Here is a 15,277-nt window from a genome sequence, read left to right on the forward strand (position 1 = left end):
GAGCTCCTGCTGCAGACACTGGAACGGCAGGCCCTGCTTCTGCTCGTGGCTCCTCCTATGCGATTCCTAAGCCAGGCTCTCCAGTTGTCCTCCTGTTCCATACAGCATCCCCCTAACGAAGTCCCCTACTAACAGCATCTTAGCCAAAGTTCATTTCTGTGACTTTGCAAAAGGAAATCCTAACCAATCACCCCTCCTAAGGAACATAAGCCAGACCAACACGGCATCAGTAGGGGTGGGGGAGGGTCAGGCTTAGCTGGTGCAAGGGGGGCTGCATCTGGAGATGGTTTGTGGTCATTTTAAATTTGAAAATATCGTGTGAGTAGACGACACAATCAGACACCATGGAGGTAGTGGGTGAGAACCAAGCTCCCGAGCCATGTTTGAGCCTCGCTTCCCCCACTGAAAAGCTGTATGACCTTGGGCAAGTTGCTTAGCAGTAAAAGGGAGAAAGAATCCATTCCTCCTGAGATTTGTACATGGGGAATTCATAGAGCAGAGCCCGACACCAGCAAGCCTCTGGAAGCAGGTAAATGCAATGAAGAAGTCTGAATAATAGCCAATGCGGAACACAAAGAAGATTTTAAAAAGGAATCAGTCCACTTACTTGACATCTGTGTACAAGGAGTCATGTTGTTCCCGGTCAAAATACTCTTGCCCTCCTGCTCTCCGCCGGACAGCCGATTCACCAGAGACGAGAGCTGGTAAGAGAGAAGGGTTTGCTTCAAGAAGCCGGCAGTCTTGGGGAAGGAGAGATCTCTGGAACCGAACTGTGCTCCTTCCCTCCAGCAAGTCAGCAAAAGGGATTTTTAAACAGAAGCAGTAGCTGCAGGAGAAGGTTAGGAAAAAATGAGTCCAGTCAAATGATTAAGCAGATTTTCCGGCTTTGTCCTGATGATGGTCCATCAGAGAAATCCAGGGTGTCAGCCAGGTGGAGGCAACTCGCTACTGCAGCTGTTGGCAGTTGATGCCTGTTTTCTCCACAGCCAGGTGTGATGTCTGCCATTCCAAGTCACCTTCTTACAGCCGGCTTCTGAAATTCTTATTGGAACATCGTTATTCACTAGCAACAGGCAATTCACCGCATCAGCAACTGGCCCTTGTCAGCCAAGATATGAAAAGAGATAGGTTACAATGTAGCATCTAAAGCAGACCAACTGCTCTACAAATGCACCCAAGATACTGCCCTTACTGGAGGATTGCTTGCTTGTTTGTTTTAGAATTTGTCCTCTTGAACTTTGCAGGGGTCAGGTCCATCTGGCCCCTGGGCCACTTAAGGCTCGCAAAGTCACTGGGTCTGGCCCTGCCAAGGCAACTGCAGGAGGGACTTGAAATGCATTCAACCTCAGACCTCTCGGCTCAGCAGGTGCACAGACAGAGGCAAAATGTGGGTGCCAGGACCCTACCAGGGAGCTGTGGGGCCTCCTCTGTGCCCACCACGCCGCCCTCCTATGAAGAGATGGTGGCCATCAACAGTTACTACCCCACACCCTCCATGCCTGTGCCAGGGCCAGCCACGAGGCTCATGACAGGCCTGGATGGGAAGGGTGTGAACCCCACTTCCTACTACACCCAGCCGGCGCCCATCCCCAACGCCAACGGAATCTCCGTGCAGACCATGTACGTGAAGCAGCCCATCTCCTTTTTCGATCTCCCGGTCCAGAAGTGCTGTCCATCCTACAACAAGATGATCGTGACACGGCTGTCCTACAACGCCGGGATGCGCACCTGGCTCTCATGCGGGAGCCTGTGCCTGCTGGGGTGCATCGCGGCTTGCTGCCTCATCCCTTGTGAGTGGTTGCCCTGCAGGATGGGGACCCCTACTGCCCCACCTGCAAGGCACTCATGGGCACCTACAAGCACCTTGTAGGACTCAGCCTGCCGAGGAGGGAGCCGCGGGCTGCGGGACGACCTGACTCTCGCCCAGCCCATCCCAGCACAGGCATTCCTCCCGTGATCTCGTGGGGGTGTGTGTGTGTGTGTGAAATGCGTGTCTTCTTTTGGCAGGAAAATATCTCAAAAGTCACACACCTCCAAATCCCAGACACTGCTGCTTGTAGTCATGTAGGAGACAAGCGGAGACACTGACCTTGAGCGCTGGTTCTAGGGTTCTCCTGTGACTTTCCCATCTGAGTGTCCAGTTGATTCCCCACTGGCTGCCTCCTTTTCCTCCTTGGGGGGCCTTTCTGCGAGGTGGCCTCAAACAGAGAAGCCACAGGTTGCCTTATTTTTTGTTTAAGATTTGTTTATTTATTTGAAAGGCAGAGTCAGAGAGAGGGAGAGGCAGAGAGAAAGAGGGGTCTTCCTTCCACTGGTTCACTCCCCAATTGGCAACAACGGGTGTGAGAGACCTGAGCCTGGATCAAGGCACAGCTATTTTAGACTAAGCCTCCATCTTGTAACTCAGGCCTGATCGGGCCCTGAACTCTAAGCCAAAAGCTCCTAAAAGAAAATAATAAGCTCCCCTTGCGATAAAGTCCCCTAGCAACAGTCAATTAGCAAATAGCAGGGAAATATCTAAAATTCCAGGTGTCTTATCAGGCAGTTAAGGTGATTGATAACATCCCGAAACCTGCAGTTTGGCATGAACACCCTAGCAGCTCCGACCCTGTGCTTTTAGCCAATCATAGAACGACAAATATAAATTTAAAACATGAGCCTATCAGATGCTGTATCGCCGAACTTGTTTGTTCAACTGTCTAAAAACCCTAACGACCTTACTCCAGGGGCCACCAATCCAGCCCAGCTGTGCCTGGTGCCCAAACTCGAGTTTGAAATAACTCTTGCACTTGCATCAGCCCCAGCTCCTGGTGGTCTTAATTTGTGGGAATCGGACAATTCTGGTTCAACAGGGTGGAGCTGCACTGATCTGAAGCCAGGTGCCAGGAGTTTCTTCCAGTCTCCACATGGGTGCATCTTGGGCCATCTTCTACTGCTTTCCCAGGCCACAGCAGAGAGCTGGATCGGAAGTGGAGCAGCTGGGACTCGAACCAGCGCCCATATGGGATTCCAGCACTGCAAGCAGTGGCTTAACCCGCTATGTCACAGCGTCGGCCCCTGCTTTATTTTTTGAGACTGTTCTGCCCTGAACTTGACTGAACCAGCCTTCAGTGCCTCCCATCTGCCCCTGCCCCATGACAAAAATCTTGCCTTATAGACATGCTGGGGTTGGCTCTTAGGTTCTGTAACAGCAGACTTCATTAGCACAAAAACTCACTTTAATTTTCTCGTTCTTTTCTGAAGTATGAGGAGGGGCCAGCAGCACCTGCCCGACACACACACATGAGGTCATCAATGGGAAGGGAAGGAGGCAGGGCAGGGGCCGCCCCCACCGCCCAGCCCCTATCCTCCTTCACCCCCACCCCCACCGCATGCTTGGTGGTCCTTGCGGCTGCGATTTCTGTGACCCCTGTTTTGGCTGTCAGCACCTTTGAACTTAATTTTGAATCATTTTCCTTCACCGAATGGTGAGTTTCCTTTGCCCGTATACACTCCCTTTCTTTAGTAACAGCTGGAGAGATTTCCCTGTTGCCTTCACTTGGGGGGAGTGTGGTTCCTAAACCCCTCTCAAAAGGGGTGAGACTAGGGAGAGCCGCTTGCTTGTCTGGGTGCCACGGTGCTGAACCGGAACCTCCTCCGAGGCACCCAAAGACCAATTTCCTGTCTCAGAGACACAGTTTGCTGGTGTGGGCGCTGGGTCTGCGGCTCTGTCATCTATAATCAAGATAGTAAACCCAGGTGTGCCTTTCCAGAGACCCCCATAGTAATACTAAACCAGCACAGCACAGCGAACTCATGTAATTAATAGGCCTGACCTCCAGCGAATATCTGTAGATTGGCTTGGAAACAATGGTGGTAACCCTTGATTCAGCTTTCGCTTTGAAAAAGTCAGTAATTATTTTTGCTACAAATTATGGATACCACATAGTATTTCGGTGTTACCTGCTTTTAACAAATAAAGTGTTGGGTTTTCTATTAAAAATAAAAAAGCAATTCATTAGATCTATAGCAGGCTAATTTTTTAAAAAGTTTTATTTATTTATTGAAAGGCTGAGTTACAGAGAGGCAGAGGCTCAGAGAGAGATCTTCCATCTGCTGGTTCACTCCCCAGATGGCCACAATGGTTGGAGCTGGGCCAATCAGAAGCCAGGAGCCTGGAGCTTCTCCCGGGTCTCCCACATGGAAGCAGGGGCCCAAGGACTTAGGCTATCTTCTGCTGCTTTCCCAGGCCATAGCAGAGAGCTGGATCGGAAGTGGAGCAGCTGGGACTCGAACCAGCAGCCCTATTGGATGCTGGCACTGTAGGCAGCAGCTTTACCAGCTACACCGTGGCGCCAGTCCCTTCCAGGCTAATTGTTAAGTTGATAATTTTGTATGGCCCTTGAATGACAAACCCATGGCTCTTGGAAAAAAGAAGTCCCCCACCCTCTAGCAAGAGCACGTCTTCCCTAGGCTGATTGCCGCTATTCCAGCTCAAAAGGGTTTTGGCTAGAACACCACAAGAAAATAACAACTCAGGTATGTAGGGGTATGTGGCCATTCTTCCTTCTGGACACCCACACCTTGCCAAAAAATCGGCGTTGCTAGGAAACACAGAGGTGAGGAACTGTGGCTCTTTCCTTTCCCGGGCCCCAAGTCCTGTGGAGCAGCCCCATGTGCTGGCCTGGCAGGACAGTCCCAAGCTCAACAGCCTGCATCTCCTCATGGCCCTAACAGGCTCACAGAAGCCTGCCAAGGAAGCTGCAGTCCCAGGAGATAGTCCTTCCCCTCCCCCTCCCGTCTCCCTTCTCCTAGGAGTTCTTGGTCATTCACCAAGGCCGGGACAGGCTCTCCGGAGGTGGCATCTGCCCATGTACAAGAGCCTCTGGTGCATGGGAACTGCCCCTCTGTTCCCAGAAGCAGAAGCCGTGGGGCATATCACCCACCCACCTCTCACTCCTCAACTGCCATCCGGTGCTTTGCTAATGTCTAACCCTCTACAGCTTTCAAGATTGGAAGACAAGGCCACCATCAGTACTCTGAGGAGATGCTTAAGTTCCCAGCCACCAATAAGAGCAGAAAATCAAAAACTCCACAGATCTCCCTCCCAGGGCTTGCTAGTGCCTACAGATGTCCAGGTTGAGGTATGATAGTGACTCTAATCACGCACAGGTCTACTTCATTGCACGTGTCATGCAGAGAAACTGGTAGCTGAGTAGTTGCTAGGCTTGCTGAGTTCATGTTCTGATCCCAAAAGGAGGTCCAAGTCACCAAGTCCAACAGTGAACACCAACAGTGAGCACCACTGTTGCGATCGGCTTCCGGGGTAGCTGGACTTAGGTGAGAGTTGTTGAGATGCATACCCTAGGGAGAACAGTAGGGGCCAAGGGTCCCAGGTGTAGCTCGCTGAATGAGAGGAGACACAGGAACAGACGGGAACGCCAGGCTGTTCAGAAACAGGGCCTTGATTGGGGCTGTCCCGTGGGAGGCGCTGGTTTCAGGGAAGCAGTGCCTGAAAAAGAGGTGGAAAACAGTGGAGGAGACCTGATGACAGGGCCCTCTGGGTCAGTGACCCCCGGTCAGAAGCTCTGCAGAGGCACCTGCAACACAGAGGAGGCAGGGCTCCGTGGGTCTTGGAGGTAACAGCTTCCTGTGGGTGTCCCGCCAGTTTTAGCACTGGGCAGGCAACCCCATCTTGCCAAAAGGTACTAAGCAGCTAAGCAGACAATGGTGCTCCAGGCACTGCTAGATGAGTGGATCCATCACCTCTCTCCGGGGTGAGCACCGCCACCCCTCCCCCACCCACAGGTAGGCTGGGGCTGGGCAAGAGACTAATGCAAGGTTGGAAGAAGAGAAAATTGAGCCTTGGCGGCATGTGAACCTATCATTTTCCTTCCGTCCTGTGAGTCTCAGGCTAAGCCGAAACAAGATGACAGTCATGATCTCTTTTCTAATTGTTTTCCTAATCTATTTATGGGGTGAAAACATGGAGTTAGAACATGGGGAAGTGTTGCGTGAACGCTGCAGAAAATAGATTTCACTGTGTTCAGTGGTAATCAGGGCTCCGGACTCCAACGTGGTCTTCAGGTCATCTCCATTGCATCCAGCTTAAAAATCCCAGCTAAACAAGACCAAGACCCAGTCTTTCCCTATGTCTTCTCATCACCAAATCCTCATGCTACACTTTGACTTGGTTGTCTTGGTTTTCTACTCCCTGCTTTTTGGGGTTTTGCATTTTTAAATAGTACAAAAAATACTGAAAGGGAGCAATACAGAAATGCACAAAAATGGAAACTTCTGCCAGGCCTCAAGTATTGTCTGTATTTCTTTTACAGAGGGTTTTACTTTCTTTTTTACTGTAATATCTTAAACTTTTGTCTTGTCTCCCTCTCCCCTCCAACTGTTAGGGCCTGTTAGGCCACTGGGGCACCCACAGTTAACCCCAAACCCTCTGAAACTGGGTGCAGATGGATCATCTAAAGGCCAGTGGAATATTTATTGCCTGGCAAAGCCCCTCTCCCGGGACATTCCAAATTGCCCAGAGAATTGTCTGTAAATTTTACCAAGGAGCCCTTATGCACATCCCCCATCCACCTCGTCAGGGTCCGCGTGGTGCTCTGGACATCCACAAGACCTCCCCCAGCAAGGCCTCTACTCACTGCCCAAGTGGGATGAAGCCTGACTTCAAACCCTGCCCTCTGTCCAGGCAGGCTGAACCCCCACTCTCCTTACCTACCTATTCTGTCCCTCCGAAGACGTAGTCTAATGTGCCTCAACTGGTCATCTCTCTGTCTCTTCAAGGCCTAACGTGCTGAAACCCAACACCAAGTACTCACAAGTTCATGGGAAGAAAATGATGTGTCGTGCTCACCGGTGATCCACTTCAGTTCTGATAAACTTTGAGATTGTGTTGAATCTTGAAGAATGAGTAGATCTGAGCAGGTGGAGAAGACGGGGCTAGCACAGTGACTGGCACTTAGGGGGAAAGTCATGCTGACTGATGACTAAATAAAAGGTTCATCTTCTGTGAGAGTAAAGTGGAGGAGATAAACTCAGGATCTTGAAAGGTTATGAACAGGGGCAGGTGTTTAGCCCTCTGATATTGGAGTACCTGAGTTTAATAGCCAGGTCCAGCTACTGACTACTTTCCCTGGGTGGCAGCAGAGTTGGTACCCATGTGAGAGCCCCACGCGGAGGCCTGGATTGAGTTTTCAGCTCCTGGCTTCAGCCCCAGACCAGCCCCAGCTACTACAAGCATTTGGGGAGTAAACCAACAGAGGAGAATGGACTTCATCTCTCTCTGTCCGTCTCTCTATCCCAGGAAGGAAAGGAGGGGGGGGGGGAGGGAGGAAATTAATTATGATTATAGGTAAATAAAAGTTATGAATAAAAAGTTTCCCAAAAGAAGCAAGAGGAGAGGAAGAACATAAAACAGTTTAGATTCAGTGGTTACATCCTTGCAATATTGGTTTGGTTTGTCTGCATTTGGGGGTCTTGTATTTTAATGCAATTTTTTAAAAATCAAAAATGAAACTGCAGAGATGCAAAAAGGAAAAACTAACAGAATTAAAATCTGAATATCAAGTAGCAATTTGATATTTATTATTTTCCCACTTTTTATACTTTCTTCTTCCTTTACTATTAAATCTTGTCACAAATATAAATTGCTGATTATAAGTATTACTATCTTATTTTGAATTTTTAAAATAAATATTTTTGGGGGCCAGCACTGTGGCATAGTGGGTAAAGCTGCCACCTGCAGTGCCGGCATCCCATATGAGCACCGATTCAAGTCCTGGCTGCTCCACTTCTGATCCAGCTCTCTGCTGTGGCCTGGAAAAGCAGTAGAAGATGCCTCAAGTCCTTGGGCCCCTGCACCCGCGTGGGAGACCCAGAAGAAGCTCCTGGATCCTGGCTTCAAATCAGCAAAGCTCTGGACGTTGCGGCCAACTGGGGAGTGAACCAGCGGATGGGAGACCTCTCTCTCTCTCTCTCTGCCTCTCCTTCTCTCTGTATGTAATTCTGACTTTCAAATAAATAAATAAATCTTTAAAAAAAATAAAGAAAGAGATATTGTAAGGAAGATCAGTCTATCTTTTCATCCCTCCGAGTTTTCTGTCTTTCTTCATCACTGGGACAGTTCACATAAGCTAGGGGATTCTTCCTTCACAGTCTGATACTCTTGAGAAGCCGGTGCTGTGGCACATCCCACATCAGAGCGCCAGCTGGAGTTCTAGCTGTTCTGTTTCTGATTCAGCTCCCTGTAAGCGTGCCTGAGCACTTGAGCCCCTGCTACTGACATGGGAGACTTGGATGCAGTTCCAGGTTCCTGGGCTTTGATCTGGCCCAGCCAGATGTCACAGCCACTTGGGGAGTGAAGCAGTGGATGGAAAATATCTCTCTGTCTCTCTTTCTCTCTGGAACTCTGCCTTTCCTATAAATACATTTTTTTAAATGGGCATCCTTGTCAAAAAAGAAAATTGTCAGATCTAGCTGAATGAGTAAAGATGTGTGAATGTGTATTTTTGGGCCTAATTCAGATTCTTTATATCCTCTTGAATTATTTTCAGTACTTTGTGTTTTTCTGTAGGCTTTAATGAACTATTTCCACATTGTTGGTCACACAGTGTTCATTGCTGATGTCACTCTCTAGCAAGTATTTGTAATCTCTCCTCTGCAGTGTGATTCCTAGCTCAGCCCTAATAATAATTGTGATCACCATCGATAGGTGAAGAGTGACCGATGAGCAGTAGCAGCTACACGCTGGAAGTTCACTATTTTATGAAACACAAGTTTCATGGAGACTTCCTATCTTCTAGCTTATCCTCCCTCACCGTAAGGTGTTAGATCGTTTGGGAGCATTATAATGCTTACCAAGTTTGAGATATGAAAAGTAGGAGCCTAAAATCAGCACAGTTCTCTTCCCTCCTTATTGTGAGGCCTATGAATTTCACTAGATGGCAGCATGGAATAACAAATAATGATATCACAGTCATGAATTATAACATTGGAAGGCTGCTTTAGCAGCAAATGTCAGCCAAACCAAGATTCTACACCAATCCAAAGAGCTGTAGTGTTTTCCCAGCTTACCTTTAAAGAACAGCAGATCTATTAGGAGCTGATACATTCACACATTCTATTTTAAGTAAAAATCCTTGAGACTAAAGCATAAATGACAGCAGGATTGGATTCTCGGAGACATTTTCCTTCATTAGCATATAGCTAAGGAAATAAACGCACCGCTAAGTAAAGAGAGGTTTTAATAGCTACCAACAACCAGTTATAATTAAGCCTTTCTCTAGGTCACATGTAAGTTGGCAAGGTCAGTGTGATGGCTCATTTGATGGTGTTAATTGCCTGGGTTACGGAATACCTAGGAACCTGGAAAAACTTTGTGTTGCGTGTGTCTCTGAGGGTGTTTCCAAATAAGAGGAGCATGTGAATATGGGTGCACTAGGTGGGAAGACCTGGCCTCCAACGTGGACCATGTGGGCACCCATCACCAATGGGCTGGGGGTCAGAGAAACTAAGTGGGAAGATGGTTTGGGGCTTTCATGGGGAGAGAGCAGGGACACACTACATTCCTGGCTCAGTTATCACTCACTGGCCTTTGGACTACACCTGCACTCCCCCTCAGGCTTCTCATCTTTGGCCTTACTTCTTGCCTTGGACCTAGACTTGGGCTTGGACTTAGACTTGGACTGAGCCATGCTACCACCATCCCCAGCTCTCCAGCCTGCACATGACCTGCTGTGGGAATTCTCAGCTGCCACAATTGCATGAACCAAACCCCTTAATAAATTTTCCTTCATATAATTAGATACTTATCCTATCAATTCTGTATCTCTAGAGAACCCTGACTAATACAGTCATTTGGCAGTTAATGCTCTAGAAAATAAACCAATATTTTAGCTCTAGGAGTTACATGCCAATGCAACTGAAATATCTGAAGACCGTAAATAGCAAACTGGCTATGTATACAAGTTCACGGCATGGATGTTTTGGTTGGCATAAACAGTGTGTGTGTGTGTGTGTGTTAAAAATTGCTCATATTCAGAGTCTAACAAGTTTGCTTTTAAAATGAGACGCTAAAGAAGACATAGATTATCTATCACATGATAGACTGAAAGACTCAATATTATTAAGATGTCTAGTCCACCCAATCAAAATCGCAGCAGGCATTTCTACCAAGGTTAACAGTCTGATTCTACTATGAATTTGCAAATTCAAATGACATAGATTTGCCTATTTAAAAAAAAGAATGAAGTTCAGTGATTTACACTACTTGGCTTCAAAACTCACTCTAAAGCTGCAATAACCAAGTGCTGTGATGTTGGTGCAAATGCATGTATGAATCAGTGGAAAGAGAGTGAATTTAGAAATAGGTTGCAAACATATATGGTTCATTGATTTTTGTTGAAAATGGCAAGATAAATCTATGAGAATAGTCTTTTTAGTGTGTAGTGCTAGACATTTGACTATCCACATGGAAAAAAATTAACCTCAATTCCTAACTCACGCTATATATCAAAATTAACTCCAAATGGATGAGACCCAAGCATAAAGCTACAACCATGAACTTCTTTTTTTCCTCTTATTTTTTAAAGACTTATTTTATTTATTTGAAACAGCTACAGAGAGAGAGGGAGACAGAGAGGCAGAGATCTTCCATTCACTGGTTCACTCCCCAAATGGCTGCAAAGGGTAGGGCTGGGACAGGCCAAAGCCAGGAGCCAGGAGCTTCTTCCAGGTCTCCCACAAGGGTGCAGGGGCCCTAGCACTTGGGCCATCTTCTGCTGCTTTCCCAGGCCATAGCAGAGAGCTGGATCAGAAGTGGAGCAGCCGGGACTTGAACTGGTGCCCATATGGGATGCCGGCACTGCAGGCAGCGGCTTTACCCACTACGCGACAACGCCAGCCCTGACCATAAATTTCTTTCTTAGGCCGGCGCTTCTAGGCTAATCCTCCGCCTCCGGCACCGGCACCCCAGGTTTTAGTCATGGTTGGGGCACCGGATTCTGTCCCAGTTGCTCCTCTTCCAGTCCAGCTCTCTGCTGTGGCCCGGGAAAGCAGAGGAGGATGGCCCAAGTGCTTGGGCACCTGAACTCACATGGGAGACCAGGAAGAAGCACCTGGCTCCTGGCTTCAGATCGACGCAGTACGCAGGCCATAGCGGCCATTTGGGGGGTGAACCAACGGAAAAGGAAGACTTCTCTCTCTCTCTCTCTCTCTCTCTCTCTTTCTTACTGTCTAACTCTGCATGTCAAAAAAAAAAAAAAACTAAAGAAAAAATTCTTTTTTTTTTTTAATTTGGCAGGTAGAGTTATAGACAGTGAGAGAGAGAGAAAGAGAGAGAAAGGTCTTCCTTCCATTGGTTCACTCCCAAAATGGCCACTACGGCCGGCACTACACCGATCTGAAGCCAGAAGCCAGGTGCTTTTTCCTGGTCTCCCATGTGGGTGCAGGGGCCCAAGTACTTGGGCCATCCTCCTCTGCTTTCCCGGGCCACAGCAGAGAGCTGGACTGGAAGAGGAGCAACCGGAACTAGAACCGGCACCCATATGGGATGTCGGCACCGCAGGCGCAGGATTAACCAAGTGAGCCATGGTGCCGGACCACCATGAATTTCTATAAGGTGCAAAACAGTTTCTAGAAGAAAGCACAAAAGAAAACCTTCAAAATCTTGGAGACTGACAGATTTTTTTAGGCAGAACACAAAACAACTTACCATAAAAAAATTGATAAATCTTATTTTATCTAAATCCAAAATGGGTCCTCTTCAAAAGAGAGTAGTAAGAAAATGCAAAAACAAGCCATGAATTGGGGGGAAATATTAGCAATATGCATATCTGAGAAAGTACTTACTTTCTGAATACATAAATAATTCTTAGAACTCAGTAATAAGAGTATAAACACACACCTAACAACAAGTGGGCAGAGATACCAATTGCAGGAGGAGGGAGGAAGGGGGTATCATCATATTCTTAGAATTCTATCTGTGCACTACATTGAATCTATTCTTTGTTTTACTATCAGATTAACATGAAAAAATAAAGTAAAAAATAATTTTAAAAAGAAATAACAACCAAATCAGCAAAATAAGCTGTATGAGTAACCAATAAACACATGAAAAGGCATAAACATCATTAGTCATTAGTATAATGGAAATTTAAAACCCAAGTGAACCACAGCTCCACATCTATTAGGCTGGATAAAATTAAATAGGGTGACAATACAACTGGAAAGTTGTGAAGGACAATGCTGGTGGAAAACTGTTTGGCAATAAATTTCATCGCATACCCAGCACCCCACTCCTTAGTGCGCACCCAATAACAATGTAAGTCATGTGCAGCTTTGTTCTCAATAGTTGAGCATTGAAATCAACCCACATGTGTGGTGCTCGGGGACCCAGATGATGGTAAACAGTTTGTTTATTATGTGCATACAATGCAGAGAAACGTAAAATTTGTTTACACAGTGGAGTAAATCTCAAGAAGATAAAGGAACAAACCTCTGACTCATGCAACAACATGGATGAATCGCGAAAACACTATGTTGAGGAAAAGAATACAGGTCCGAGAGCACGCACTGTACCACAGTATAGAGTCCACACCACTGTGTACTTCTGGAAATGAGTCTACGCTAGGAGAAACCCCACCAAGAATGGGAGCAGCAGACATAGAATGCAGAGGGCCAGGAGAGAACCTGCGGGAGAGGTGGACTCAAAGTAGTCCTGATTGTGCTGGGGAATGCATTGTGTGCATTAGCCCGGGAGTGGGGATCACTTCATGAAAATTATACCGATACCCAAGTTGGTGCGCCCAGCAGTGGGGGTAGGGAGGATATAGAGAGACACAAGCTAGTAATTGCATTCACGTAACTATTGTCTACAACTTGCCTTTGATGCACGATTCTGGTTGCCATGTCTCATGCTTTCCAAGTCAGAACGCATTAAGAATTCAGTACAAATAGCAAAGACTTTTCAGGCCCTCCACCTGCGCTGTTCGCGTGGTCGTCCACTGCTCTGCATCTCTGTACATACGCTTTTCTCTCTGCCACCCTCACTGCTGTGGCAGTCCGAGCATGCCAATGTAGTAAACGTACTTGTCCGTATCTCAGCCAGCTTACACAAAAGTCCTGTCAGCCATCAGCCTATGGGAACATATGCTGGGACCAGAAAGTGTAATCGTCATAAAAATCAAAAGACCATGACTTTTTTTTTTTATTTCTAAGGAGATATATTTTCACCCAATAAACACAATCCTGGCGAAGGTGGAAAGAACAGGGTCAGGCACACACAGACAGAAACTCTGTTCACTGACGTAGGGAGACAAGGGGGCCAGTGGCAGTGTTTGCAGAAGGTGCTACAGCGTCGGCGGCCTTTTGTCTCCGCAGGACAGGAGACAAAGGGGACAGGGTGGGCCCGAGGGGTGAGGGACATGAGGAAAGGCAGTGACAGCCACTATGAGTGACCTGGAGACCAGCTCACTCCAAAGAGCGGAGCCGGGTCTTCTCAGAAGTCATCCAGCGATGACGGTGCCAAGCCGTCTGGAGTCAGAATGCGTCTCCTCTAAAAGTCTCACTTCTGCTCTCTGTCTTTCCCATGTAGGCATTTGAGGGGTTTGAAATTGCAGAAAACACACACATGCACAGTCTTCAGAAAGTTCATGGAAAATGTGTATTATGAAAAAACTATGCAAGGATTTCAAAAACAATCATCTTTTAAAAAATAAAAAAATGTCCCCCTCCATTGCCACTCTGGCTGGAGGTCTTTGGCTCTAATAAATATTACTTTTTAAATTTCAAAAAAAAAAGATTATTTGAAAGGCAGAATTACGGGAGGGTTGGAGGGAAGGAGACGCAGAGAGAGAGAGAGAGAGAGAATCTTCCATGTGCTGGTTCACTCCCCAAATAGCCAACAAGATCAGGCCTGAGCCAGGCTGAAGCCAGGAGATTCACCTGGATCTCCCATGTATGTAGCAGGGGCCCAAACACTTGGGCCATCTGCTGCTGCTTTCCCAGGCCATTAGCAGGGAGCTGGATCTGAAGTGGAGCAGCAAGGACTCGAACGGGCACTTTTATGGGGTGCTGGCACTGCAGGCAGTAGTTTAATCTGCTACACCACAGCCCCAGCCCCAAACATCCTTTGATTCTATTTTTCCATGAACTTTCTGAAGTGCTCTTGTAACCTTGTGTATTACATTCGTCAGTGCAGGGTGGTAAGAGCAGGAGGTGTTACTATGTCTGTGTGACTGCATTTGTCAAAGTCTCCTTTCCCGAACTCCACCGACAGCCGTTCCTCTAGGAGCAGTCCTTTGGCCACCTTGGCAGCTTTCTCTTGGACAGAGATAAATAAGGAAAAAAATGAATAGTTCTCCACATCATCTTACGTGATACTTAATTTTATGTGTCCCTTTGGCTGGGCCACAATGCCCAGATATTTTGCAAACATTATTCTGGATGTTTCTGTAGATGGACTTTTGATGAGCTTTTTTGTAGATTGGACTTTAGGTAAACAGATTGCCCACCATAGTGTGGTTGAGCCTTATCCAAACTGTTGAAGTCTGGGTTAGAACAAAGACCGACTTTCACTGAGGGTCACAGAGGGGATTCTGCCAAGAGATGGCCCTTGAACTTGAACTGCAACTCAACTCTTTCATGGATCCCCAAGCTGCTGGCCTATATATACTGACAGATTTTTAGACTTGCAAGCCTACAGAGATATGTAAGCCAATTCCTCAAAGTAAAAATAGATGATAGATAGATAGATAGATAGATAGATAGGTAGATAGGTAGATAGACAGACAACAGATAGATGGATAGTTAGAAAAATGATAGATATGATAGATACAATAGACAGATGTCATGTAGATGTAGGCATAGGCATAGACAAAGAGACACAGACACCTATAGATACAGATGTACAATCCTGTTGGTTCTAATTCTCTAATATACTGCGATGGTTTGAATGTGTCCCCCAGAACTCATGGGTTGGAAACTTTTTCCTAGTGCAACAGTGTTAGGAGGAAGCGCTAAAAAAGAGGTGTATATGTCACAAAGGCCATGCCCTTATGGATAAATTACTGCCAGTTTTGAAAAGGGCTTGGAGGAGAAGGTTCACTCTCCTGTGCACTGGCCCTCCACGTGAAGATGCAGCAAGATGGCCCCTGTCAGAAGCTGGCCACTTGGTCTTGGACTTCCCAGCCATCAGAACTGTGAGTCAGTTGCTGCTCATTACAAATTGGCTAGTTTCAGACATTCCGTTAAAGCAGCACACAACAGACTAAGACATGCACCT

General features: G+C 47.0%; 1 pseudogene; it reads left to right on the forward strand.

Annotated features, from left to right (window-relative positions):
* The first annotated feature begins 1,385 nt into the window (after positions 1–1,385).
* On the forward strand, positions 1,386–6,856 carry LOC133775105 (lipopolysaccharide-induced tumor necrosis factor-alpha factor homolog; annotated as a pseudogene).
* The last annotated feature ends 8,421 nt before the right edge of the window (positions 6,857–15,277 follow it).

The sequence above is a fragment of the Lepus europaeus genome, chromosome 16 (assembly GCF_033115175.1).
Source record: "Lepus europaeus isolate LE1 chromosome 16, mLepTim1.pri, whole genome shotgun sequence".
Taxonomy (NCBI): Eukaryota; Metazoa; Chordata; class Mammalia; order Lagomorpha; family Leporidae; genus Lepus; species Lepus europaeus.